This window comes from Bubalus kerabau, chromosome 12 (genome assembly GCF_029407905.1).
Source record: "Bubalus kerabau isolate K-KA32 ecotype Philippines breed swamp buffalo chromosome 12, PCC_UOA_SB_1v2, whole genome shotgun sequence".
Lineage (NCBI taxonomy): Eukaryota > Metazoa > Chordata > Mammalia > Artiodactyla > Bovidae > Bubalus > Bubalus kerabau.
Window position 1 is genome coordinate 9,902,048 of NC_073635.1, and position 26,793 is coordinate 9,928,840.

Here is a 26,793-nt window from a genome sequence, read left to right on the forward strand (position 1 = left end):
TCACCTCCACTAGCTTTTTTTGTAGTGATGCTTTCTAATGCCCACTTGACTTCACATTCCACGATATCTCAATATATTAGAATCATAGTTCAATGCAAACAAAATTTCCATGTAATAGTTAATCATATTAAAGATCCAGAAGAAGGAAATGTGAAATTCCCTTCTGGATTAGATATTATTTTTAATGAGAGTCATCAGGAATTATGATACTTAGGCTGTCTGAAACATGCCTTTCTATTCGGATCAGTCACTACTTAGGCTACCATCAAGATTTGTCCAACCCAGGAGTGTCGCATGTAAAGACGAGTCTTAGCTCTCAGTCTTGGGTTGTCTGTCAAAGCGACACTGAGCCACAAGTGTTGCTACTTGGTTCTGTGATGAAGCTCTGTTGGCCCTGTTCAAGATGAGGAACAGAGTCACAGCACACCAGCACGTCATCTGCATGACATCATCTCTGTGGATGATGATAGTGGCTTCGATGATTTGAAGGGAGAGCTAGATGAGTATGTTCAAAAATACCTCTCTGGAAACATTAAAGTACAAAGAAATGTAAGTGTTAGGGGTTGGTTGGAGAAAGAATGTTTGGAGCAGTCGGTGGTCCAGGAGTTCTGGTGTTTCTGGACAGTCATTGTGAGTTGAATGTAATGTGACAGGGGAATAGAGACCTCAGTATCAAATTCAATACAATAACAAGTGGGGATTTATAGTCAGGGAGTGGAAATGGTTGCTTTATGCATGGAGGATTTTTAAAGAGGCATTAAGGGCAGGTCAAGGTATTCAAATATCACCTGGGGGATGGTGGAAGACGAGGAATTTGAGCAGATGTCAAAAGTAAGGGATTCTCTCTAGACTAAAATGTAGCTCAGTCTATAAAGAACCTTCCTGCAATTGAGGAGACCAGGGTTTGATTCCCAGGTTGTAATTCCTTCCTGGAGAAGGAAATGGCAACCCATTCCAGTATTCTTGCCTGGAGAATCCCATGGACAGAGGAGCCTGGTGGGCTATAGTCCATGGGGTTGCAAGAATAGGATATGACTTAGCAACTACACCACCACCACCATTCTTGGAACATTGCACTATGCAGGCCCAGAGACGTGGGGACATAGTCAAGGTCTAGTCCAGAAGAGGGCTGAAGGTAGCCTGACGTTTGGTCAAGGAGAGTCTTCATCAGTGGGAAAAGACATTTCCACTTTGGCACTAAGTCCATGGTGCACATCAATCGCAACCCTTTTCTTTGCTATTTTTCGTGTTATAAATTATTATTCTGAAATTAATTTATACTCACCAGAGCTTTCTGATACCTATGATTATCGTTTATGAAGATCTAGTATCATTTTGGAGAAAACTATATTTTATCTAAAGTATATACTTAATATTTGAAACAGTTAAGAACCGATTATAAGTTTTTGGAGAAGTGCATGAGTGGAGTCAAAGTGACTCCAAAATGGCTTTGGAGTCAAAATTTCCAATCTTGATTCTATTATTTGTTAAGTTATTCTATTATTTGTTAGCTATATAAACTTGGACACATTACTTACATATCACCTATGCCTCAATTCCTTAATATTTAATATGGAAATCATGTATCTATCTTATAAGAATGCTGAGGATGGTATAAAATATATAAAGATTTTAGTGGGCTAGTGCCTCAGTGCATAAGAGCTTAATTAATGTTGGCAATATTCAAAACAAAGAAAAGAGCTTTGTTTAAATAATTTTACTTAACTCGGAAAAAAAGAAGAAAAACAGGCTTTTTAGAATTGAATAAAACTCTTTAAAATTCTGGACTCTGAATCCTGTTATTGCAGAATGCCCTCTCTGTCAATTGTGGTTTTAAATCTGTTATTTATACTTGTGCAGCTTCTCAATGTGGTAAATTATTCAGAAATATACAGTGTCTGTACTTACTTTAGGTTTAGAGGAGATAAGGTAATAGAGTATCTGAATTTAAATGCAAAATATCAGTCTTGGTCCAGAAATAATGATTGTAAGTATTTATGGAAACAAAGGAAGCAAGACATATACAGCCGTAAAAGATCTGCTAAGTTAACTAGTAGTCTACTTGCCTTTGCTAAACACAAATATAAGTGTGTGTGTCTTTTAGAGACTTTTGATTCTAATTTTAATTTGCCCATGAAACTGAGTTTTTTGTTTCCCTTGGGAAGCAGTTTTCTGCACAGTTCTTAATATTTAACATTCAGAGATGTTCCTCCATCACACTCAAAACCTTCACCTGTATTCAGCTTTACTTTCCTTGTTTTCAAATCTGATTTAGTCCATATTTTTTAGCATAATCTACTGCCATACCCATGCCACAACACATTTTTCTGAATTGGCAATGAGGAAACATAATATTATGGTGTTATGTCATTAGAGGATGACAGTCATGTTAATTTAAAACACAGTTACAGTCAGTGACCCATGCTATTGCATTTTTAAAATATGATCAATGATGTTAAAGAACATGCTGTATTTCTGATTTATGTTTACCTAATGTTCTTATTCAATCTTAGCGTATTTGTTGTTCAAATCCAAAGTTATGTGATCAACATTCAGAGGTTCTTTGGCATTCTTTAACACAGAACCACATGCTGAACACTGCTAAAATAAATCTTAACTTTTGGCATAAGCCAATAATTTGAATTAAAAATAATTACTATCACCTACTCTGTGTGTGGGAGTTTCCCAGGTGGCACTAGTGGTAAAGAACCTGCCAGCCAGCAGAGGAGACACAAGAGATGCAGGTTCGATCCCTGGGTTGGGAAGATTCCCTAGACAAGGACATAGCAACTCACTCAGTATTTTTGCCTGGAGAATCCCGTGGACAGAGGAGCCTGGCGGACTACAGTTCATAGGGTCACAAAGAGTCAGACATGACTGAAGCAATTTAGCATGCACTCTGTGTAAGGCTAAGTATTCTATTATCATCACTTAATACTATTCCACATGGTAGAAACTGACTACAGTTTTTATGCAGAAAACCAAACTCGACCCACCTTGACAAGGGAAGGTACAGAAGATTCCAACACAATGATCAGTGGGGCTTCCAGGGGTCTGTCCTTTGGATTTCTAAGAGAACAAATGCCACCGAGTTGTAGCGGAAATGGAAATAAGATGGTTTTTCCAGCTTAGAATAGGAGTAACTTTTAAAATTGTTTAATGACTACCTTTTTCCAGTGTAGCATTAACCATCAGTGAGCAATTCATGACAAATTGACATTAAAAAAAATCCTCATTATGTTCACCTTGCTTTATCTATTGTTTGTTAGAAGAATATTCTCAAAGTTTGGTGGAGACAGAGGTGGAAAAGAAAACATAAAGAAATGGAACTCATTCAAAATACATGTTAGCATTGGAAAAAGTTCTTAATTTTATTCTCTAATTTTACTGCAAATTAGGAGCCAAATTGGGAACCAAAATGAAATGACTTAGTCACAGCCACACATAATGCTTTCTAAATCAATTTCTCATTACACTGCAAATTTATACAAAGTGTGCATTCTTATTTCATTTGATCTTGTAGTGTAAAGTCTTCCTACCAGATTAGGAGGACAGAGAGGTCTTTATATTCAGCTTTGATATTGTCTATAGGTGTAAGCCTATTGATGTAATACTCCTCTAAGTGTTAGTCACTCAGCTGGGTCTGACTCTTTGCGACCCCATGGACTGTAGCCCACCAGACTCCTCTGTTTATGGAATTCTCCAGGGAAGAATACTGGTGTGGTTTGCCATTTCCTTCTCCAGTGGATATTCCCCATCTAGGGATTGAACCCAAGTGTCCTACGTTGCAGGCAGATTTCTTTTAACATCTGAGCCATTACTATTCTAGATAGTAATATATTCATTTCTTCACAAAAAAATGTTTTAAATGCTCCACAAAATTTGTACTTTGTCTTTCAGTTTTCCAATTTATCACCTTCCTTGCCAGCTGTGCTCTTCTACATAATCTTGCTACTTTTGGTGAAATCAACATTTACTCCCATCTTTTGGGAGTCACCTTTAATTCCTCTCCCTCTTCACTTTAGCTTCTATTGACTGAATTGATCAGCAGCATGATTATCTCTTTATCTCCCTTGGTATACTATACGTTCTTTAGGGAAACAGCTTAGTCTTGTTCATCTTTGAATTCCTAATATATGGCAAACTTTGTTGCACAATAAGTAGATCACTTATGAGTATGAAGCCATAAATGTTTATTTGTTTTTAAGGCAGTTGCACTTATATCCTACTTTCCAAACTACAAATTCCAGCACACACTGTGAAGTAATCAAATCTTGCTTTAGATCATACCCTTCCCAGGTCTCTTCTGATATCCTTTGGTTCTGCTCTTAAAACAGGAGGGCACAATGTTTAAAAGAATGGCATGGCCATAGGATACGGCAAAGACTTGGTTAGAACCAACGAGCTCCAAATGGTGGTGTATTCAGCTTCCAGTAGACCCCGAGCCTCATTATATGCTCATCGTCATGCATTAACATGCTAAATGATATACCCACCAGTGCCATGACAGTTCTAAGTCTAACCATAAAAGGCCAGAAAGTGACTGGAGGTCATATTCCTGGAAATACCCACCCCTTCCCCAAAAATAATGGGAATAATCCTCCCACTAATTAGCCTATGATTTTACTCAGCCCCCAAAACCTAACCACACCATCTTTCAAAGCTCTCACCTTCTGAGATGGTATACATTCTGTCTGTGAGGTGTGTTTCTCTCTCGATAAATCTACTTCTTACCTATTGTTTTGTTTCCCAATTCTTTCCAATGAAGCAAGAACCTCAAATTCACCAGTAATACCCTGGGCTAAGCAACAGTTTCTTAACTGGTTCTTCTCACACCAATTTCTTAACTGACTGTGTCCACATTCAAATTGTCCTTGTGTTGATATCTGTATTTATGGGTATATATTATCCAGGTGTCCTTTAAATAATTTACAACTCAGGTGTTTCCTCAGTTCTGCACACTCATTACTTCCCTAGTTGTTGGTCCTCAGATCAGGTCTGAAGGAAAAATAATACTCCTTGTATTTACTTAGCCAAGTAATCACCAACACGAGAGTTATGCGTCCTAAAGTCCTGGCCTTTAGGAAATCCATATGATCACCTTTTTCAAAAGACATCTCCTACTCCAGAACAAAGGATGATGAAAAACTTACCTCCACACACTCAGATCCTAAATTATGTATCCAAATACTCTCCTCCCCCAACATCCATGCTACTGCCACCCTGTCCAAGTCCGTGGAATATTGTCTGTTCAAGGCAAACAACCCTCCAGCCATTGCAAGTGACGTTATTGGTGTAGATGATTTTGTTAGTCTTCTGGTCTTCCTAGCTCAGAAAGAGGAATGGGATCCCATATGAAGTGCATCCACTAGCTGAATCCTTCCTGTCCTATAGGAGACAGTGAACTCTAGGTAAGTGTGTCCACACTGATAGCATCACTTGCGGGGCAAGCCATGCTCTGCTGATCCTCCTGGATGATCACCAGCAAGGGTTGCAGCCACATTACATTCAACTCACAATGACTGTCCAGAAACACCAGAACTCCTGGACCACCGACTGCTCCAAACATTCTTTCTCCAACCAACCCCTAACACTTACATTTCTTTGTACTTTAATGTTTCCAGAGAGGTATTTTTGAACATACTCATCTAGCTCTCCCTTCAAATCATCGAAGCCACTATCATCATCCACAGAGATAATGTCATGCAGATGACGTGCTGGTGTGCTGTGACTCTGTTCCTCATCTTGAACAGGGCCAACAGAGCTTCATCACAGAACCAAGTAGCAACACTTGTGGCTCAGTGTCGCTTTGACAGACAACCCAAGACTGAGAGCTAAGACTCGTCTTTACATGCGACACTCCTGGGTTGGACAAAATCTGTTTTTACCACTTTAACTACTGTTGGGCTCTGTTTTGTAATTCACTGATAATATTTCACATGTAGGACAGAGAAACATGAGGAAAGGGATAAGTTTTGAAGAAAATGGCATTTTATGCCCCATAGTTTTTTCTTCCTACCTTTAAAGGACTCTTTGCATGAAAGATTGTGTTTATTTGCTTTGCAATATTCCTAAACCCATGGGCTAAAGGTGATTGTTTTCTTAACTTCTTCAAAATATCGACTTTTCCAGGTAGTGCTGGACTGCATCTTTTAATCTACAAGTGGGCACTCTCCTATTGAAAAAAATTATAAAATCAACCTGCTGCATGCTTTGGGGCTACTCCTTTCCACCAGCACTCTGCTACTTTGATTAGGATTTAGGGTGGCTAAAATAATACCCTTATCTTCCTGTTTACTAGTTTTTCTGAGTAGGAAATATCTTTGAAGAAGAAAAAAACATTTTGATCCACAATCCTTTCTCCACAGGGTAAACCACGATCATCGATAGTATTCTTAGGAGCGAGACTGTCTTGTCTGAAACTGAGTTTCATGAGTCAGTCATAAAAGATTTTCAAATATTATCGAATGAGCCCTTTGAATACTGGAATAACAAAAGCAGAGCTTATCTCTCTGTTGATAACAAGTCTTTTGTGATTTCTCTTTTGTACCAAAAAAATCATTTACATCAACTGCAGTAAAACAACAAAATGTTACTTAGCAATAGGTATTGGATGCACAAATTTCTGCCACACAATTTAGCCCTTAACAAAATGTATAATGTGTGCCTTTATGTCTTTTGAATTTTTATAATATATGATTAAATTATATATTTTTCAATCCAAGGTAAACCCCTTCACTCTAACTAAAATGCTCTTAGAATAACTCTCTCTGTTGTTTCAGTGGCATCATAATGAAATGTATCCCATTGCCCAGGGTCCTGTGACAGAAGTTTTCCCATTATTTCTACAAGATCCAGTAGAGCATTCTTGATTTCCATCAGGTCAGACACCTTGTCAGAGTCCAATCTTGACAAATCAATGACAAGGCATATCAGAGCCGTCAAAAGTTCACAGCATGTAATAAAAACTGAACTAAAGTCAAGCATGCTATCCTCTGGTAGGCCCAGGGAGACTCTAGGCAACCGGTGATTTGTGGCTCCATTACATCCCAAATGTTCGATGTATCTAGCCCTTGGCAGGGTGTCAAGGACAAGAAATAATCAGTCTTTAGAGATCACTTTTGAAGTGCTATGCCCTCTGCTCCCTTCAGGTGAATCATTCCTCTGCATTGTCAGGATCCACTGATGAAAGCTGATGATTTTCAATAGCCTGTGACAAGCGAGGTGTTGCCCTCCCCAGCCGTGGAGAGAATGATGTCACGCAGTCAGCTTTCACCAGGCGGGCAATGCGTGATGAGTGATCTCCTCAACTCTTCTGCCAGAGTCAAGAGTAAAACCCAGAATGCTGTATGTGATTTTGTACGCAAGAGCAGAATGATCACCAGAGGAGTAGACAGGAAGGAATTTTAAAATTTGCTTCCTGATAGTTCATGTCTAGAAACCAAATTTTGCCTTCATGTTGAATTTCTACATTGAAAACAATGGACTCATAGGAAATATCTAAAAGTGATGTGAGCATAAATGAATCAAATTGGTGGCACTGCTCATGTTGCAATAACTGTTAAATCAGCCTTCTTGTCTTTTTTATCAGTTTTGTATTGAAGTATAGTTCATTTTCAGTGTTGCATTAATTTTTGCTATACAACAAAGTGATTCAGTTATACATATATAAGCATTATTTTTGAAAATATTTTTTCTGTTATGATTTATCATAGAATATTGAATATACTTCTCTTAATATGACTTTAGTCTAGCTAATAATATGCTAATAGATCTGCAGAGTCATTATTGATTTTCTTTTTTTTTATATTGATTTTCAAGTAGTAACTTTTTTACTCATGATGGGCTTGCATTTTTTTTTTCACTCACTAGAATTATACCTATTTCAACCACCACAACAACAATTTAAGTTACTCCTACCAATACAGTATAGTAATTATTTTTATTTTTAAAAAACTTAATTTATAAAAACTGATGATCTTTTCTCTGTCCTTTCATAAGTAGCCCAGGCTTGGTTAATTCACTATAATTTTCAATTAGAGATAATGTGATGTCATTAAGGATAATAATAAATGAGTCTGTATTCAAAAATATATTTTAATAAAATTTCAGAATTATAGGAGGAAAAAGACTATGATCTTACAGAGAGAAAAAAATGTGTGACTATATTAAGAATCCAAAATAAGAATAGCATCCAATTTTTTAGTTCCTGCATTGCAGCTAGAAGGTACTGGAACAATGCCTTTTAAAATATGAGGAAAGATGACTGTCAATCTAAAATTCTTTATCAAAATGAACAGTTACTCAAGTGTGAGAAACATAATATTTCAAAAAAGTTTTGAAAATATTTCAAAAGACCAGCCAAGTACCTTCCTAAGGCAGCTGACCTAGAAGACCTTAACATTCCCCTTGGCAGCACTAAAACTCAGACAAGCTTCTTCCTAACTCCAGGTCCCTGCCTTCCTTTTCTTTGAGCATTTACTTTAGAAGGCTTAGAATTATAAACTATTTATCTGCTCCTTTGGGATGTAAATCTTTCTAAAAGACCTGGGCAGATTTATAAATCAGGAATATCTTTTTCTGGGACTTGGGAGCCATCCTTTTGTAATGCCATCACCAAGGAAGATCATGGTCTTATCTCCTATTTCCTTGGCAGAGTTAGAGCCTAACTTTGGCAGGCATCATCCTCCAAGTTGCAAAACTACCTCCTGTATTAAAAGTATGAGAAATTACTTTATTTTGGAAAAGCCAATAACAAACACAGATGGCCTATGTTTCCTGCATCCCATCTCTTAAAAACTTGCCATCCTTTGGTTTCAGCAGCATTGAACTCAGAGTTCTGCTCTTACTCCCCTGTTTTAATAGCCATGAATTAAGTCTTCCTTGCCTGTTCAAATTTGTCCAGTGCAATTTTTGCCTCATTACAGCTATAGCTTATGTTCCAAAAGAAGGTGTAATTGATAGCATCCAAAATAGAATTGCTAGGGACTCCCCTAGTGGTCCAGCAGTTACCTCTTCACCTTCCATTGCAGGGAGTGTGAGTTCAACCTCTGGATGGGGAGCTAAGATCATATATGACTCACAGCCAAAACAAACAAACAAACAAAAAAACCAAAACATGAAACAGAAAGAATATTGTAACAAGTTCAATAAGGATTTTTAAAATGATCTACATTAAAAAAAAAACTCATTAAAAAAAAATAAAATAGCTAACAGGAAAGAGTCCGAGTCTTTGAGCTGACTATGAAAGAAATTCCAAATGAGAGCTGTCAGAGATATAAAGCATAAAATATATCATGAGAGAAAGATGGAAAGTACAAGGAGAATGAAAGTATGCAAATAAAACTAGTAAATTCCTAGATGGGGCTTCCCTGGTGGCTCAAATGGTAGAGTCTTCCTGCAATGCTGGAGATCTGGATTTGATCCCTGCGTTGGGAAGATCCCCTAGAGAAGGAAATGGCAACCCACTCCAGCGTTCTTGCCTGGAAAATCCCATGGACAGAGGAGCCTGGTGGGCTACAGTCCATGGGGGTTACAGAGTCAGACACGACTGAGTGACTTTCACACACACACACACACACACACACACACAAATTCCTAGGTGACTTACCATATTGAGAGGAAATGTATGCTGCTACCAGAAATTTGGTGCTGAGTTAGTGCAAGGGTAGGTAGAAAACTCAGCCATGGAAGTAGGTAGGCAGTTATTAATGCATTAATGAAAAAAAAAAAGTTGGACAAGGAAAAAAGGCTTTTTATGATCTGAAAAATAGTTACCTAGCCAACATATTATAAATTCTAAATAAAACAGGGGCTCTGTATCAACCTAGAGGGGTGAGATGGTGCAGGAGCTGGGAGGGAGGTTCAAAAGGGAGGGGATATATGTATACCTAAGGCAGAAAAGAGCAAAATTCTGTAAAGCAACTATCCTTCAATTAAAAAAATAAATTAATTTTTTAAAAGTTAATGCAACCAATAATGCCATAGATTTATGTCAGGGGGATGAGGGGTGGGGATGAACTTGTGAGTGCTAGGCTCAAGAGAGTTAAATCCTGACCTGCAACATTACAAGTGCAAAGTTAATGTCTCAGCTTTAAATAGGTTAATACCAGAAGCAACGGTTAAAACAGGTGAAATATTTGATTGTCAAGGGACTAAGGGTAGGGATGGTAAGGCTAGAAGATAACTGCTTTCCCATACAGGACTGGAAGTATTGTTTGATGTTTTAAATGGCAAATATGTAAATTTAAATATAATAAGAGTAGAATCTACAAGGGGTAAAAAAGCATCTGCTTGCTGAAAATTAAAATTCGGGAAAACATCAAAAAACAAAAGTGAACATTTAGTGAAAAAATAAAGAAAACATTTTTAAAGGAGAGATACAAAGGAAAAGAGCCAAAACAACAGATAATAAAACTGCATTTTACTTTTTAATGATGTATTTATTTTTGGTTGTACCGGGTCTCCGTTGCTCTGCACGGGCTTTCGCTAGTTGCCACGAGCAGGGCTACCCTCCTTTGTGGTCAGTGGGCCTCTTCCTGTGGTGGAGCCTCTTGCTGTGGAGCACTGGCTCTAGGTGTGTGAGCTTCAGGAGCTTGTGGGCTCTGGGCATGGCCTCAGAGTTGTGCATGGACTCAGCTGCTCAGCAGTGTGTGGAAACTTCCCAGATCAGGGATTGAACCCATGGCCCCTGCATTGGCAGGTGGATTCTTATCCACTGTACCACCAGGGAAGCCCTGCATTTTTCTTAATCATTTCCTGAGCTGTTACCTCTGAACGATTATGTAAATGCCCAAAAGCCTTGATCAATACTGTATTAGCAAACAACAACTATGTTTCTTCTAAGAATTTATTATATTTTTTCACTTTTTTTAAGTTGAAGTATAGTTGATTTAAATGTGCAGTTTCAGGTGTACAGCAGAATGATTCAGTTACAAATACACATTCCTATATTTTTTGAATTTTTCCCTTAGAGATTATTACAAAATATTGAGTATAGTTTCCTGTGCTTCTACAGTCCTGACAAAATACAGTAAGGAATTATTAAAAGGTCTTCAACAATTGCTCTGCAAAGTTCACTATGTCAACTTTTTTTGACCCTCATGAGCTACTTTAAGAATTCACCAACCTTATTATTCACACCCTGCCTCCCTTATTCTCAGCAATTAACCTTAGCTCTTGCCTTATAGAGAAATTAGACACCATCAGATCCCACCCCTCTTTCTCATTCTGAAATCCCACACCTTCAAACGTGTCCTAATTTTCACCTAAATATTTTCCTTCTCTTTCTTCACAGGAGATGTTTGAAACTAGCACGTGAGCCCCACTTCCATGCCCCTGGTGATCTCTGTAAATTTCCCAAATAAAGTTCTGAGTACCAAGGGCAGTCCAGCTCTACTGCTGGTGTTAAACCCGCTAGTTGCCCAGGAATATGTGATAAAACACATCCAGTCTAGCTTTTAGAAGAGCTATTAGAAAGATTTATACAGGCATTTATACTATTTAAGCATTTTTCCCTGTTGCAATTTTTTTTCCAACCCTCACAATATCACCCCTCATCTCTGCCATTAAATGATGCTGCTAAAGGTTCCAACTAAACACAGCTAAAGAGAAAAATGGGATGGTTTTTTATTTTGCACATGAAGATACAATCTTCTTGAGGGTGCTTGCCATCTTTTATTTATATTATGTCAGTTAGCAAATCCTTGCTACGTCTTAGTTTAAGAAATCATTTTGGTATCAAGGATGTCTCATTGGTTCATAATTATTCTCTACAACAAACCTATTTTCTGTATCTGAGTCCCTTAATTCTCATGGATTGCACTCAGCTTTGTTTTTAATTTGTTCCTCTTTATTGGCTCTTTTCTCCAAGTGTACATGTATGCTCAAATCTCTTCAAAGATAAAAGGCAGTATTTCCCCTCTCCCTCTAGAAATGTTTCTCTCTCCAATAACATCCTGCATATTTCACATCATTAATAGCTCTTAAATGCCTCCTGTCATCTGAATCCTCATCACTACTCCTTTCCCTTCATTATTTTTGTTGTTGTTTAGTTGCTAAGTCATGTCCAACTCTTTTGTGACCCCATAGTCTGTAGCCTGCTAGGCTCCTCTGGCCATGGCATTTCCCAGGCAAGAATACTGGAGTGGGTTGCCATTTCCTTCTCCAGGGGATCTTTCTGACCCTTCCGATATTTGTGAACTGCATTGGCAGGCGTATTGTGTTTTTTTTTTAAAAAACTACTGAACCACCAGGGAAGCCCCACTTATTATTTTAGTTACTTTCATTAATCTTTGAATTGTTTCTCTGATCAATTTCCCCCTCCAACTCTATTTCACCAATATCTCCCTTTGAGCCTCAGACCCAGATATCCAACTGTTCACAGAACATGTCCACTGATAAGTCCCACGGACACCTCAACTCAGTATGTCCAAACCAAAAATCAGGTTTTCCTCACATGCCTGCTCACTCTCCCCATGTCACTGCACCTAGTTGATCAAGTAGATATGTGATCATTCTTGATCTAATTCTGTTCTTTACCCTGGATATGCTGCTGCTTTTGCTGCTGCTGCTGCTAAGTTGCTTCAGTCGTGTCCCACTCTGTGCGACCCCAGAGATGGCAGCCTATCAGGCTCCTCGTCCCAGGGATTCTCCAGGCAAGATCACTGGAGTGGGTTGCCATTTCCTTCTCCGATGCATGAAAGTGAAAAGTGAAAGTGAAAAGCTCAGTTGTTTCTGACTCCCAGCGACCCCATGGACTGCAGCCCACCAGGCTCCTCCATTCATAGGATTTTCCAGGCAAAAGTACTGGAGTGGGTTGCCATTGCCTTCTCCCTCGATATGCTGCTGCTGCTACTGTTGCTACTATGTCGCTTCAGTCATGTCCGACTCTGTGTGATCCCAGAGACGGCAGCCCACCAGGTTCCCCCGTCCCTGGGATTCTCCAGGTAAGAACACTGGAGTGGGTTTCCATTTCCTTCTCCAGTGCATGAAAGTGCTGAGTCCAAATCCCTGAAGTGAGCAAACCTAGGCATGTCATGCAGCTTTACCATCGGACACGACTGAGCAACTTCACTTTCACTTTTCACTTTCATGTTTTGCAAAACAAAACAAAGCAAAACTCCCTGTCCATCAACAACTCCTGGTGTTCGCTCAACTCATGTGCATCAAGTCGGTGATGTCATCCAGCCATCTCATCCTCTGTCGTCACCTTCTCCTCCTGCCCCCAACCCCTCCCAACATCAGAGTCTTTTCCAATGAGTCAACTCTTCGCATGAGGTGCCCAAAGTCCTGGAGTTTCAGCTTGAGCATCATTTCCTTCCAAAGAAATCCCAGGACAGATCTCCTTCAGAATGGACTGGTTGGATCTCCTTGCAGTCCAAGGGACTCTCAAGAGTCTTCTCCAACACCACGGTTCAAAAGCATCAATTCTTCAGAGCTCAGCTTTCTTCACAGTCCAACTCTCACATCCATACATGACCACTGGAAAAACCGTAGCCTTGATTAGATGGACCTTTGTTGGCAAAGTAATGTCTCTGCTTTTGAATATGCTATCTAGGTTGGTCATAACTTTTCTTCCAAGGAGTAAGCATCTTTTAATTTCATGGCTGCAGTCACCATGAAATCACATCTGCAGTGATTCTGGAGCCCCAAAAAATAAAGTCTGATACCTTTTCCACTGTTTCCCATCTATTTCCCATGAAGTGATGGGACCAGATGCCATGATCTTAGTTTTATGAATGTTGAGCTTTAAGCCAACTTTTTCACTGTCCTCTTTTACTTTCTTTCTTTTTTTTTTTTTTCTAATCATTTATTTATTTTAATTTGGCTTCACTGGGTCTTAGTTGCTGCATGTGGGATCTAGCTCCTTGTCCAGGGATCGAACCCAGGCCCCCTGCATTGGGAGTGCACAGTCTTAGCCACTGGACCACCAGGGAAGTCCCCTCTTTTACTTTCATCAAGAGGCTTTTTCGTTCCCCTTCACTTACTGCCATAAGGGTGGTGTCATCTGCATATCTGAAGTTATTGATATTTCTCCCGGCAGTCTTGATTCCAGCTTGTGCTTCTTCACAGTCAACATGGAGAATGGTAGGGAGATTCTCTGAAATACTAAAAATAATTACCATATGATCCAGAGATCCCACTCCGGGGCATGTGTATGGAGAAAACTATAAGTTGAAAAGATGCATGTACCCTAGTGTTCATATCTGCATTATTTACAACAACCAAGACATGCTGGCAAGCAATCTAAATGTCCATGAACAAATGAATGGATAAAAATGACGGGCTATATATACATAACAGAATATTATCCAGACATTAAAAGGAATAAAATAATGCCATTTAAAGCAACATGAATGGGCCTAGAGATTATTATACTAAATGGAGTAAGTCAGAAAAAGACAAATATCATATGATATCGCTTATATAAGGAATCTAAAAAATAAAAGATACAATTGAATTTATTTACAAAAGAGAAATAGACTGACAGACATAGAAAACAAATTTAAGGCTACCAAAGGAGAAAGGAGGAGGGAAGTGATAAATTAAGAGTTTGGGTTTAAAATGTATACACTCACATATATAAATAGATGCCAAACATGCGACCTACTGTATAGCACAGGCAACTACACTCAGTATTTTGCAATAACCTACAATGGTAAAGAATCTAAAATATATACATATACATATATATATATGTGTGTGTATAGTATATATACATTCATATATATTATATATATATAATCTCTGATTCTATTTTTTTAATGTATGAGCAATTTTGCAATTTCATTATTATGTGACAAAAACTGAATAAAAAGAGACATTAAGGTAAGGCACATGATATTAATATATATAATGTGTAACTTTATATTGAAATATATTTACTTTTATAGGTAAAACACATTAGGAATATCTTTTAAAATGTAAGGAATTTTAAACATAGTCTGCTTTTCAGTTCTGCAGACACTTGAAACTTGTTCTGAATTTTTTCTGGATCCATTTTTAAGCATATTTTAAACTCTTGAACACGCTTTTCAAATGTGTTTCCATGCCTATGGCTAAGTAATTTGTTGCTTTATAAGCTACTCATAATTGACGTAACAATGGCATCACACATTCTAGCTTAAAATCATGTCAGAAGGCGCTCTTCACAGTTATTAGTCTCACGGAAGTGCAGTCGCAGACACAAGGTGCCCATTCAATAGTGATGGATTTCATACCACTGTTTTGACAAGAGAACATATCACGTGTTTAGTTCACTTGTTTTCTGAACATCCAAAAATGCAGTCTGAACAGATTTTTTTTTATTTAAACAATAAACCATATTTTTTTTTAAATTTCTTTGAGGTTTGTTTCTTTCATGGCTTCTGTTTTATTACGAATTGCTTTCTCTTACTAGAGTAGCTGGCACTGCGTCTTTGGTATGCATTGTTGTAAGATCGGATTTACCTGATTTTATTTACAATACGATCTAAAGCTTTGTGTTTTTGTCTTCTGTTTTCTTACTATGTCTACTGCTGTGAGGAAGAGTGAGTCACAGCCTGATTCAGTCAGACTTAGCAACATGAAAAGACATATTCAAGTTTGTGTTGTGGGTATGTTTACGTAAATGTCCCTGCCTGAAATATTCTATTGTACCTGCTGCTAAAATAAGAGCATGCTTTGAAGAGAAGCAATGTTTTATAGTAGAAAACATTAACTAGAAAATGGAAAACACTGCTTTAATCTTCAGTTAATAAAACATTGGAATAAAAATTCCTTTCATAAATTTCTCCTAAATATGCATCTTGAAAGACATTTGAAGCTTCTCCCATACTGTATCTTGTAGCAAGTGATCCAAAAACACAAAAGATTTAAATTTCAGCAGAGGTTTGATTCTATGCCCCTTATTATCTTAATTGCTTTTCCAGTTACAAGGAAGCATAGGTAGAAAAATATATATAAATTGGAGATTATTAGTAACTATCAGAAAATACTATGCATTTTCTTATTGGAAAAGACAGTGATACATTTTTATTTATAGCTAAAATTGATTGATAATTTCTTAGGGTAATTTAATTTTTACCTTACCTCAGAAAGCTTAGGTATTTTATTGGTATTATATGAATTTTGTTTTAGCTGATCATCTCTGCCTGTTTCCTGTCCATAGAATTTGGTGGTCAAACTTTTAAGTCTGTCCATGGTTTGTTGATTCATACAGTTTCTCAAAAAGTTAATTTATTTACTAGATTCTTCTGAGTCTCAGGTGTCAACAGACACACCAATCTTCTGGAACTATGCCTCTTTCCCTAGATTTAATGTGGCTAACTTTAAGCCTATCATGCTTTCATAAGAGAGAGATAACATTTTTTTTTTCTTTTTCCTAAACCATATTTTTCTAACTGAAAGAATTTTCTGGGAAAATGATACCCATTAAGAGTTTTTAAAATTGTTGTAATAACTATACTCTGATACTGGTCTTTAAGCATGAATTTTAATCGGCCATTTTTATTCAGCTGCTTTGTCAGTTCTGTATATTAAGTGGAGATGAGTACAAATTAAACTTCCAACTCAGACAGTCATTTCACTCTGTATTCTCTCTATTTTCCTTAAGTTCTGCTTCCAAAACAGTTCTTTTCTGAGCTCATCTTTGTTGCATTATCCTGGCAAGTTCAACCAACAGGAACAAATTCAGGCTACTAGCGTTGGTTTTTCACCTCTTCATTGCATCACCGTCCTTATAGGTTCTAATTTAAAACAAACAAACAAACAACAAAAAAAAAACCTTGCTACAAAAATACCCAGCCTCAAAGCCAGTGCTGAATATTTTCAGTTGCTGTTAAGAGACCTCCATTGATCCAGTACTAACTTTTTGTACCACAATCATGATGGTTGAGTGGGAAAGAAAAATTCCAGCCTCAGTGTCTTAAAGGAATAATGCCATTGTCTCATTCATGAAATGTGTCACATCACATGTCTTTTCCCCAGGCTGTTGGAGATTCCATTTTAATATACAAAGTCCATTTTAATATGCATTTTAATTAGCTGTGTCAGGGGAAATGTAACAGAGGATGGCAAACAAAGTGTTAGCTCTTTTATAAAATTAATTCTTTTTTAATTTTTGGCTGTTGTTGTTGCATGGGCTTTCTCTAGGGGCCTTCTCTCTAGCTGCTGTGTGTAGGCTTTTCTTTCTGGTGGTTCCTCTGTGGAGCGTGGGCTCTAGAATGTGGCCTCAGGAGTTGCAGCCCTCGGGCTTAGTTCCCTCCGGCATGTGGGATCTTCGTGGATCAAAGATCAAACCCGTGTCCCCTGCATTGGCAGGTGGATTCTTTAGAACTGTGCCACCTGGGAAGCCCTAGGCAGTCCAATATCAGATTAGAGCAGACCCTAAATCCAGTGCCTGAAGTCCTAATATAAAGGTCACATGAAGACATACAGGGAAGAAGGCTATATGAAGATGGGAGGCAGAGATCAGAGTGTTGTATCTACAAACCAAAGCACAGTAAAGACTTCTGGAAATCACCCAAAGCTAGGAGAGAAGCAAGAAACAGTTTCTTCCTTAGAGTTTGGGTTTCTGGCCCCCCAGACTGTGAAAGAATACATTTCTGTTGTTTAAAGCCACCTAGTTCCTGGTCACTTGCTCTGACACCCGGAGGAAAATATTACACATGGAACACTTAAATTCAAAAAACATTGAGATGTATCGACCTCTCATAGATGGAACACTGAATATAACACAAGTTCAAAACATAGCTTATTTCCATATAAATATGAGTATGATGACAGGATTTTTTAAACAAGTTTTCTTATTTTAGCCACACATTGTGAAGTGATGGACATAATACTTTGGGGTTCCTTATTTCTTAGGTAAGAGAATTAAGTTAAAGTAATCCAAAGTACAGAGGATGAGATGGCTGGATGGCATCACCGACTTGATGCACATTAGTTTGGGTGGACTTCGGGAGTTGGTGATGGACAAGGAGGCCTGGCGTGCTGCGATTCATGGGGTCGCAAAGTGTCGGACACGACTGAGCGACTGAACTGAATCCAAAGTGATGGTCAACCAGACATAAATAAATCAAGTTCATGAAAGCAGGAAAATATTTAAGAAAAGACAAGATATTTCCATTTTGAGAGGTCTTTTGTTTGTTTTGACAGAACTAAAGCAAGCATTCTGAAAGTAAGTAAACTCAATGAGTAAGTTTATTCTGCCCATGTTATTCCATGTTACTGTTTTAACTGTGTCATTGGGAAGTAAGGTATGCCACTCCGAATTATCTGTGGTACAGAGAACTCAGTTCATTTAAGAATTTTAGCAGAATATAAATAACAACAACAACAACAAAACCAAATCAAACTTGAATCTTGCCTGTTAGCAGGTCAAAACTATCATTTTGGGGAAAAAATTATAGACATCGTTTCTCAAAAAAGGCAGACACAATTTGGACATCATAAGATGTCCAAATTTAAGTTGGGAAATAGCTTTTGGGGAAATCACTATATTTATTCATTCATTTCCTATTAGTTGAGGTTGATGCTGCTTGCCACAGTAGTGGTAGCACTTGGAAAATGCAATTGTAGAACAGAATATTTACCATTAATGGCAGTACCCAGTATACACCCCAATAAATCATCCACCATAATTCTAAATGACCCATTCCATCAAATAGACATTAATAACAATAAATAAGCAAAAAAAAAAAAAAGGATAGTGATGCAGTGAAGAAAGCTCCTTTTATAACTTGTCTATAGATAAGACAGAATAAAAGAATGGTGCACTGAGGCAGGGCCTAGATGAAGAGAGTGCTTAAAGAGGACAGAAGGGTATCACGTATTTGTAAACAGGACTGTGTTGGGGGGGGGATTATTACTTGTGCAAAAAGGTTTGACTCTTGGATACTGGAAAATATTTTTTTAAGATTTTAAAATAATTATCAATATGGGGGAAGGCAAGTACATTGTGAGTAAATAAAGGTTCTTCATAGTCCAAGCAGTGGACACATCAAATGTTTTATTGGTGAAAAGAGGAAATCAGTTACAGAATTTTAGGACATGACAAAGAAGATGCATAAAGTCAAAGATGTGAATCACATGTAAACGAAACTCAGAATTGAGAAGGGCTGACAGGTAAAGGAGAGAAACTCACTCCTGATGGGAAGGAGTACCCTAATGCTCTCCACACGTGTCCACTCTGTAGACTGGCTGGCATTCCCATTTCAGGATGAGCTATTGGCTTGGTTCTCATCAGCTTCACTTACCTTTGGTGACTCTCTCTCCAACTTCTGTTCCAGCAGAAGGTGCTCAGCTGTTTGGGCTTGATTAGGCTAAATTTCAGTTAACAGGACAAGATTTAGGAGAAATTTGTATAAGAAATTTTGGGAATTTTAAAAAGTCACTTTATATTCAAACCATTTCTGGAAGTCTTGATCCCCATGATTTGCATTATTAAACAGAAAAAATATTGATAATGACTCTTTTATACCTAAAGTTATGTTTTCTTTGGTCTATACTTCTTAATTTTAGTGTGACTCAATGTATGTTGATCAGGGTTTTTTATTTACATAAAATATAAATGGTCTTAAATGCATTTAAAATGCATGTATTCTGATGAATCTATAGGTATTTATGATATTTGTACATATATAGATAAGTGTATTAATACTTAAGCTATCTGAATATTTATGTAGCAACCTTTTCAAGAGTCAAACGACCTCGAATTAGGATGTAATTAAATAAGGAATTCTGAAAGATTAAAAAGTTGCTTCAAAGTTGATACACTTAAACTTGTACATAAACCTTTTCAAAATAATTATGGAAGCATGCTGCCAAATGGGTATTCTGTCAAATTAATAAGAATGCAAGATGTAACCATCAAATACATGGCCCAATATTTACAGGGCAGAAATGGCTCAATTACATTTTTCTTCTATTAGTGGTTAAGAATGAACAGATGCTTTGAGGTCTGAAAAACCTAAATTCAAATTTCCAACTGCATAATCCTAGGGAATGTACCTATCCTCATCTGAATATTTCCCTCCCAGTTTGAAACTGTGGATGTTATCTATCACTGAGTCACTTTGAGTATTAAAGGAGGTGCTGATCATAGATGTTAGCCTGTAATAGGCACCCAGTAATATTGGTAATTATCAATTTCTTACAAAAATGAACTCGCAACTAGGAAGGGTAAAATGAATGCTGAGAAGAAGAAATTGGAGCTTAATGTAAGTAAAAAGATTAAAAAAGAAATCTAGTTGCTCTGAGTTCAAGTATGTGGCTTGTATACTTTTCAAGACACTTTGAGTTTCAGCAGCTTAAGTTAATAAGCTCTGCTAGAAACCACAGAGGCGTCAACATGAGGCTACACCCAACTCTAGCCTCATTGTTCAAAAGGGGGACAAGCTCACTAAAAAAAAAAATCAGAAGTTCATTTTTAGAATAGGTTATTAAAAGCTGCTGCTGCTAAGTCACTTCAGTCGTGTCCAACTCTGCGTGACCCCATAGATGGCAGCCCACCAGTCTCTGCCGTCCCTGGGATTCTCCAGGCAAGAGTACTGGAGTGGGGTGCCATTGCCTTCTCCGATTAAAAGCACAGAATGCAATAATTAAGGAAGAAACAGTGGTCATCAGAAACCAACACTGAAACCATTGAATGCACAATGGGAGGGAGGGGCTGAGAGCTCTATGCCAATGTGTGAAGGACGTTTGTGAATGTAGCAGTATGCCCTCTGTGAGGTTAACCTTGAGTCTTTTCTCTGCACTGGCCGTTAAGATACCAGATGGCTGTCCTCTAATCTAAACTAATTTTGAGTCCCTACAGATCATTGAAATGAGGATGTGAGTGGGTTCAGGAAACTAGAAGGGGCGGTAGGTAAAGTATTGGTTTACTAACCATCCCAGTCTCCCTGAGACTGAAGAGATGCTCTGATGCCCAGACTTCTGGTGCCCAAACCAGGAAGATAACAAGAAAAGAGGAACAGCTCAGTCACCCAATAACTGGAAGGCAAGACCAGGACTCCCAGAATGGACTCAGGTGTCCATCTGAAGATTCAGGTCTCACACCTTTGCTGTGTGGGTAGCATCAAAGTTTCTTTTGTGATCAGGATAAAAACGGGGAAGTTTATGGACTGTTGCAGGTACGCTGAAGACATCAGGATCAAGGCACATATTTTGTGTCATGTAATATTTTAAATATTTTACAACTATGCCTTTTAATCTTATAGCAACTATGAAAGTAAGCTATTATTCTTATTTTATTGATAATAAAGCTGAAGTAGAAGAGAAATTAAGTAACTTTCTTAAATTTGCATATGGTGAATGTTTGCCCTTGACAATGAGTATATAGCTTGAGTTTACTGGATGTCTCACACACTCATATATGAGTTTCTAAAAAGAGAAAAGGCTAAAACTCAGAAGGAGATAGGGAAAAGGGCATGTGTGAGAGAGAGATTTTTGATCTATCAGTTAATGGAGGCCTCAGTAGCCCCATCCCTTACATTTTGAGAGCAGCTGAAGACTTGGGAGTTGGCACAGGAGAAAGATGGCTGTATACAGGCAGCAGGAAGTGCCTAGGATTGATGTCAGAGTAGAAATCCTAATCCATTAGAATGTTCTTGAATTCAGTTCACTCAGACTATATCTGCAGTCAGAGTCAATGCAGATATGCAAAATATGAAATACCACTTTCTGATCTCACCAGAAACTAAGTTCATCCCTGCAGACACGAAGATATTGGAAGGCATTGGCTTTGCAATACACCTCTGCAGCTATGCACCTGAAGACCCATGACTTGCTATGGTTCCTATTATGTTCACAGCAATTGATTCCACTTTCTCATGAGCTGTCTGACTCAGTGAAAGTCTGAAAAATACCCTAGTGAGACAGATTTCAAATTAACATTCTCTCTCCTGGAAGGGAGTGGCAGATGAGAGACAGCACCCTGTTATTCACTTAAATGGCAACTCAACTTAAACCCTACACTTAGGAAACAGAATGATTTGGTGTGATATGAATGCATGGTTGGAAGGGGAGGAGGATGGAAGAGTAGAAGAGAGAAACTTCTTATAGACTAGGATTTAACCCTTGTTATGCATTCAAAGGATTGTTATTAATAGATACATGTTTAAGAAGTCAAATACCACTTCATTATAAGTAAAAAAGTATATTAAAAAAAAGCTTTTCTTTTCCGAGCATGAGCGAGGAAATCCTCTTTCTTTAGTGGTTTTCAAGTTTAAATCCTACTTCTTTGATATAGAAAATTTCAAGTATTAGATGAAGATTAAATGGCCTTTTAGTTCCTCAAATGCCCAAGTCACATTACTATGATTAGAAGCCAGGTTTTAGCCACCATTTTCAGTATTCTTTCTGTATTATTTTCTGTACTTCTCTGTGTACTTGAAATGTATCATGAACAGTCTCTTTTATATTTCATTGGCCAGATAGGTTGAAACTCGACCCTTAAATACCAACACAATTTGATTTTTATATTATCTTGATTTAATAATTTTGATAACTTCTATTATGTTGGAAAAGATATTTATTTTTAAACAACTAATCTCCTGCTTTTAAATGAAAAAAAAAACAGCATTTACATCAATTTCATAATCTCATAATGGTTAATAGACCAAGTAAATGAAATACCAAACAAAATTTATCACTTATAATGGCCATAGAATTTATACTACTTGTAATTTTACCATCAATGTACACTTTCAGAAAATATTAATGAAAGGGTCATATAGGAATTATTTGGTGATATAATAAAGGCATTCTAAAAGGTAATAAGTAGTGTGTGGATTCCCTGAGGCTCTGGGTTTCACCTGCTCCCCTCTTTGGTCTTAATGATGAGGTTTTGTGAATATCAAGAGGGGTACTCAAATAAATCAGGGAAACAAGTCACTTTATTTATTCAATAACAATAAACACATACTTTGTTGACTATCTGGCTTTGTAATAATGAATTTGGACATCACCTAGATTATATTCGCTCACAAAACTGTGATGATACTGTTTAGTTGGTTATCATTTTGTCATCAACATCCCATAAAAATAAGAAGCCCATTTTCTTTCTCTCACTGCAGCTTCCTTTATGGCTCTAGAATTGTCATCTTTCATTTATTCCTGAAAAACATCAATGTCCACAATTTACCAAGTGTCAAATAATATAAGGACTGAGAGACAATATCATACAATGTAGACAATGTCCCTCTTCAAAGAGCTGTAGAAAGATTGATAGGAAGACAGGTACAAATAATAAGGTAGTTCCTACTCTCACTGTTATGAACTAAGACTGGTGAAGCAGAAAGGGTGGAGTGCCATGAGGACACAAAGAAAATAGTAGATGAGAAAGAATTCATAGAGTACATGTCTTCGCAACTGAAAATTAACCAGAATAAAAGGACAGAATAAAAATTAACCAGAATAAAATAGTAGATGAGAAAGAATTCATAGAGTACATGTCTTCACAACTGAAAATTAACCACTTTCTGATGGGGAGAAAGTGTTGTTCTAAACAGAGTATATGCTATACTACTGTTTGAGAGTAAAACTAAGTATGAGGCATCCAGGATCTAAAAGCAGTATGGGATTATAAAATTGATGTAAATATTGCTTTTTTCACTTTATAAAAGAATTTCATAACTGTTAAGCATGGGGAGAGATAACAGAAAATACTGTGGATATAAGTGGAGTATAATTACTAATAAGTGTTGAATACCATGCAAAGTTTATTTTATTTATTATTTATTATGTCTTGAGGGCATAATGCAAAGAAATGGCATGATCCTATTTATGTTTTGGGACAGCATTGACTCTGTAGGGTAAGAAGAACCTAATGAATAAGAAGACGAGGTCAAACATAGATGAAGACAGCTTGGAGAAGAGATTTTTGCTGAAATTCAGGCAAGAGATAATGTCCTGATCTGTGGGGATGGTTTGGAGGACATGGAGAATCCTATTTCCAAAGTATCAAGGTTGAAGCCACAGAACTTTTTAATCGAATAGAGAAGGAGAAACACAAGCCAAATATTACTTACAGGTTTCTGTTTAGGTAGTTGAATCTATGTGATTTTATTCCAAAAATAAGAAGAGTTGACTCATTGGAAAAGACCCTGATGCTGGGAGGGATTGGGGGCAGGAGGAGAAGGGGACAACAGAGGATGAGATGGCTTGATGGCATCATTGACTCAATGGACATGAGTTTGAGTGAACTCTGGGAGTTGGTGATGGACAGAGAGGCCTGGCGTGCTGTGATTCATGGGGTCGCAAAGAGTTGGACACAACTGAGCGACTGAGCTGAACTGAACTGAAGGAATAAATCTGGTGAGAGGTTTTGCTTGGGATAAGGATAGTGTAGAAAATGAGTTTGTTGATAACTCCACCATCAGTTGATAATGTCTCGGTAAATTATCCAGAAAGAGAAGAGAAAAAACTTGTATTGAACTGAAGTAACATTAGGAATTACAAGTGTTGGAGGAGGTCCTTGAAAAAACAAGACTGCAGGTGACCTGAGAGCTGGACTTGGGCAATTTGAGGTTCTTCACACACTCTCCATCCTTGGAATGTTCTTTACACTTGGCTTTTCCCTGCAAAGACACAGCCTTGAGGTGACAATGTGTTGCTGGGAACACCTGTTGAGAACACCTGGATGGTATATGTGACTGAACCTAGTGAACACCTCCATATAAACTTTTTGAAGATTTGGTGGATGGCTGTAGAGATCTACTTGTCTTGTGGCTGCTCAAAAACAAGCTTCCTATGTGAGTTCCCTTGCTTATTATACCTGCCACCTACCAATTTGGAGTGATATGCCTTTTTCCTCAGTCTCTTTTTGTCCTCTATTTTTGGGGGCTCATTTGCAAACCAACAGCAAAGTAAGCAGAGGTAAAAGTTCTGTCACAGAATATCCCCATATGGGAACCAAAGGCAAAAGCACTTCATAAAGTAGAAATGGGTCAGCAATATCAAATGCATACAGATGTTTGAGTAAGGTAAAGTCACTCGAGTGTTCCATGAGTTTCATAACCAAGAGATCTACTGTAATCTTATACATATAGCTTTGGTGAAATGACTGGGAAAGAATCTACACTGCAGTGGATTGTGAGATGTGATGAAATGGAGACATCAATTGAAATGAAAATGTTCAATAACATTTGCCTATGAGAGGGAGTCCTGCTACTGCTGCTGCTAAGTCACTTCAGTCGTGTCTGGCTCTGTGCAACCCCATAGACGGCAGCCCACCAGGCTCCCCAGTCCCTGGGATTCTCCAGGCAAGAACACTGGAGTGGGTTGCCATTTCCTTCTCCAATGCATGAAAGTGAAAAGGGAAAGTGAAGTCGCTCAGTCGTGTCCGACTCTTAGCGACCCCATGGACTGCAGCCGACCAGGCTCCTCCGTCCATGGGGTTTTCCAGGCAAGAGTACTGGAGTGGGTTGCCATTGCCTTCTCCGTAGTTAGAGAAATAACTCATAGCTGTATGGGGACTGATGTTCAAGGAAGGAACTTGCAGTTTTTCATGAAAATGGGAAGCTAGTGGTTGTAAGAGGACAGAAAGGATTAAAAGAAGCTGGAGAGGGAGCAAGAACCTCTAATTACGGGAGGAAAAGAAAAGCAGGGCTCACTGAGAATTCACAAAAGAAATTGTACCTCTTCCTGCATTATAACTAGCTTTATTTCTTGCTTTTACTTCAGATCTGCAAAGGCTGGGACACAAAGATGGATAGTTCCATAAAAGTATTAAAAACAGTCTTGGTATTTATTTGTGATATATTAGTCATCTTGGAAACATTTTAACTGCTATCTTTTAAACATTTTTGTAACATATGGTATGTTATTGTTCTCTCTTCCTTCCCGATGCTCTGAAATTCTTTCATTGTTTTATGATTTTCTTTATATGTGAAGACTTTTCCTTAACCTTATATAAGCTTGGTCTCTTATCTAAAAAAATTGCTTTTCAGGTATATAATTACTGTTGAGAGTCCTTTCAGCACTTGAAAAATGTTGTAGTACTTCCTCATGGTCTCCTTGATTTCTGATGAGAAATATGCAGCTATTTGAATAGGAGCTCCCCATATATAAAGTGTTGTTTTTCTCTGATTGCTTTCAAAATGTTTTGTGTTGTCTTTTGTTTTCAGAAGTTTAATTAAGATGTGTCTTGTTTTGGATTTCTTTGAGTTTATCCTATTAAAATTTTAGCAGCCTCTTGACTACGTTGATTTTTGTCTTTCAACACATTTGGGAGATTTTCAGCCATAATTTCTTTGCATGCTCTTTCAGCCCTACATTATTTCACCTCTCCTTCTATGATCCTGGCTCTGAGGCTTTGCTGCTGTTGTTGTTTTCTAGTTTATTTTCTATAGATTGTTCAGATTAGGTAAATTTTACTGGTCTGTCCTCAAATTCACAAATTAGATTCCCTGTCATCTCCATTTTAATACTGAGTCAGAATTTGTTGTGCAAGATCCTCCTTTGTGGCTTTGCAATGTCACAAAGTAGGTGGAATGCAGGAGCTTCAGGTCTATTACAGAAGGGGAGCTCTTCCACTGGTCCTTTATTTTTAGTGTGACATATGGGTCAATGATCCTCCATGCTGGTTTAATAAGGATAATCTGGTCGTGTTGGGAGGACTTTCCTTGGGTACTAGCAAGGAATGCGCTTACCTGGCCCAGCTTCAGTTTCTCGATCAGAGGTCAGGAAGCATGGACTTGGGTTTTCTTCTTCTGTTGGATGAAATTTTGTAAAAGTTATGCTGCTGTATTGTTCTCCCACTCCTGAGCTTTCTAATAAATCTCCCTTCTTCTTACTACATTTCAGAGTCAT

The 26,793-nt window shown here is 37.8% G+C and overlaps 1 pseudogene; it reads right to left on the reverse strand.

The window, feature by feature from the left end:
- Window positions 1–309: 309 nt before the first annotated feature.
- On the reverse strand, window positions 310–26,793 carry LOC129624818 (polypeptide N-acetylgalactosaminyltransferase 11-like; annotated as a pseudogene).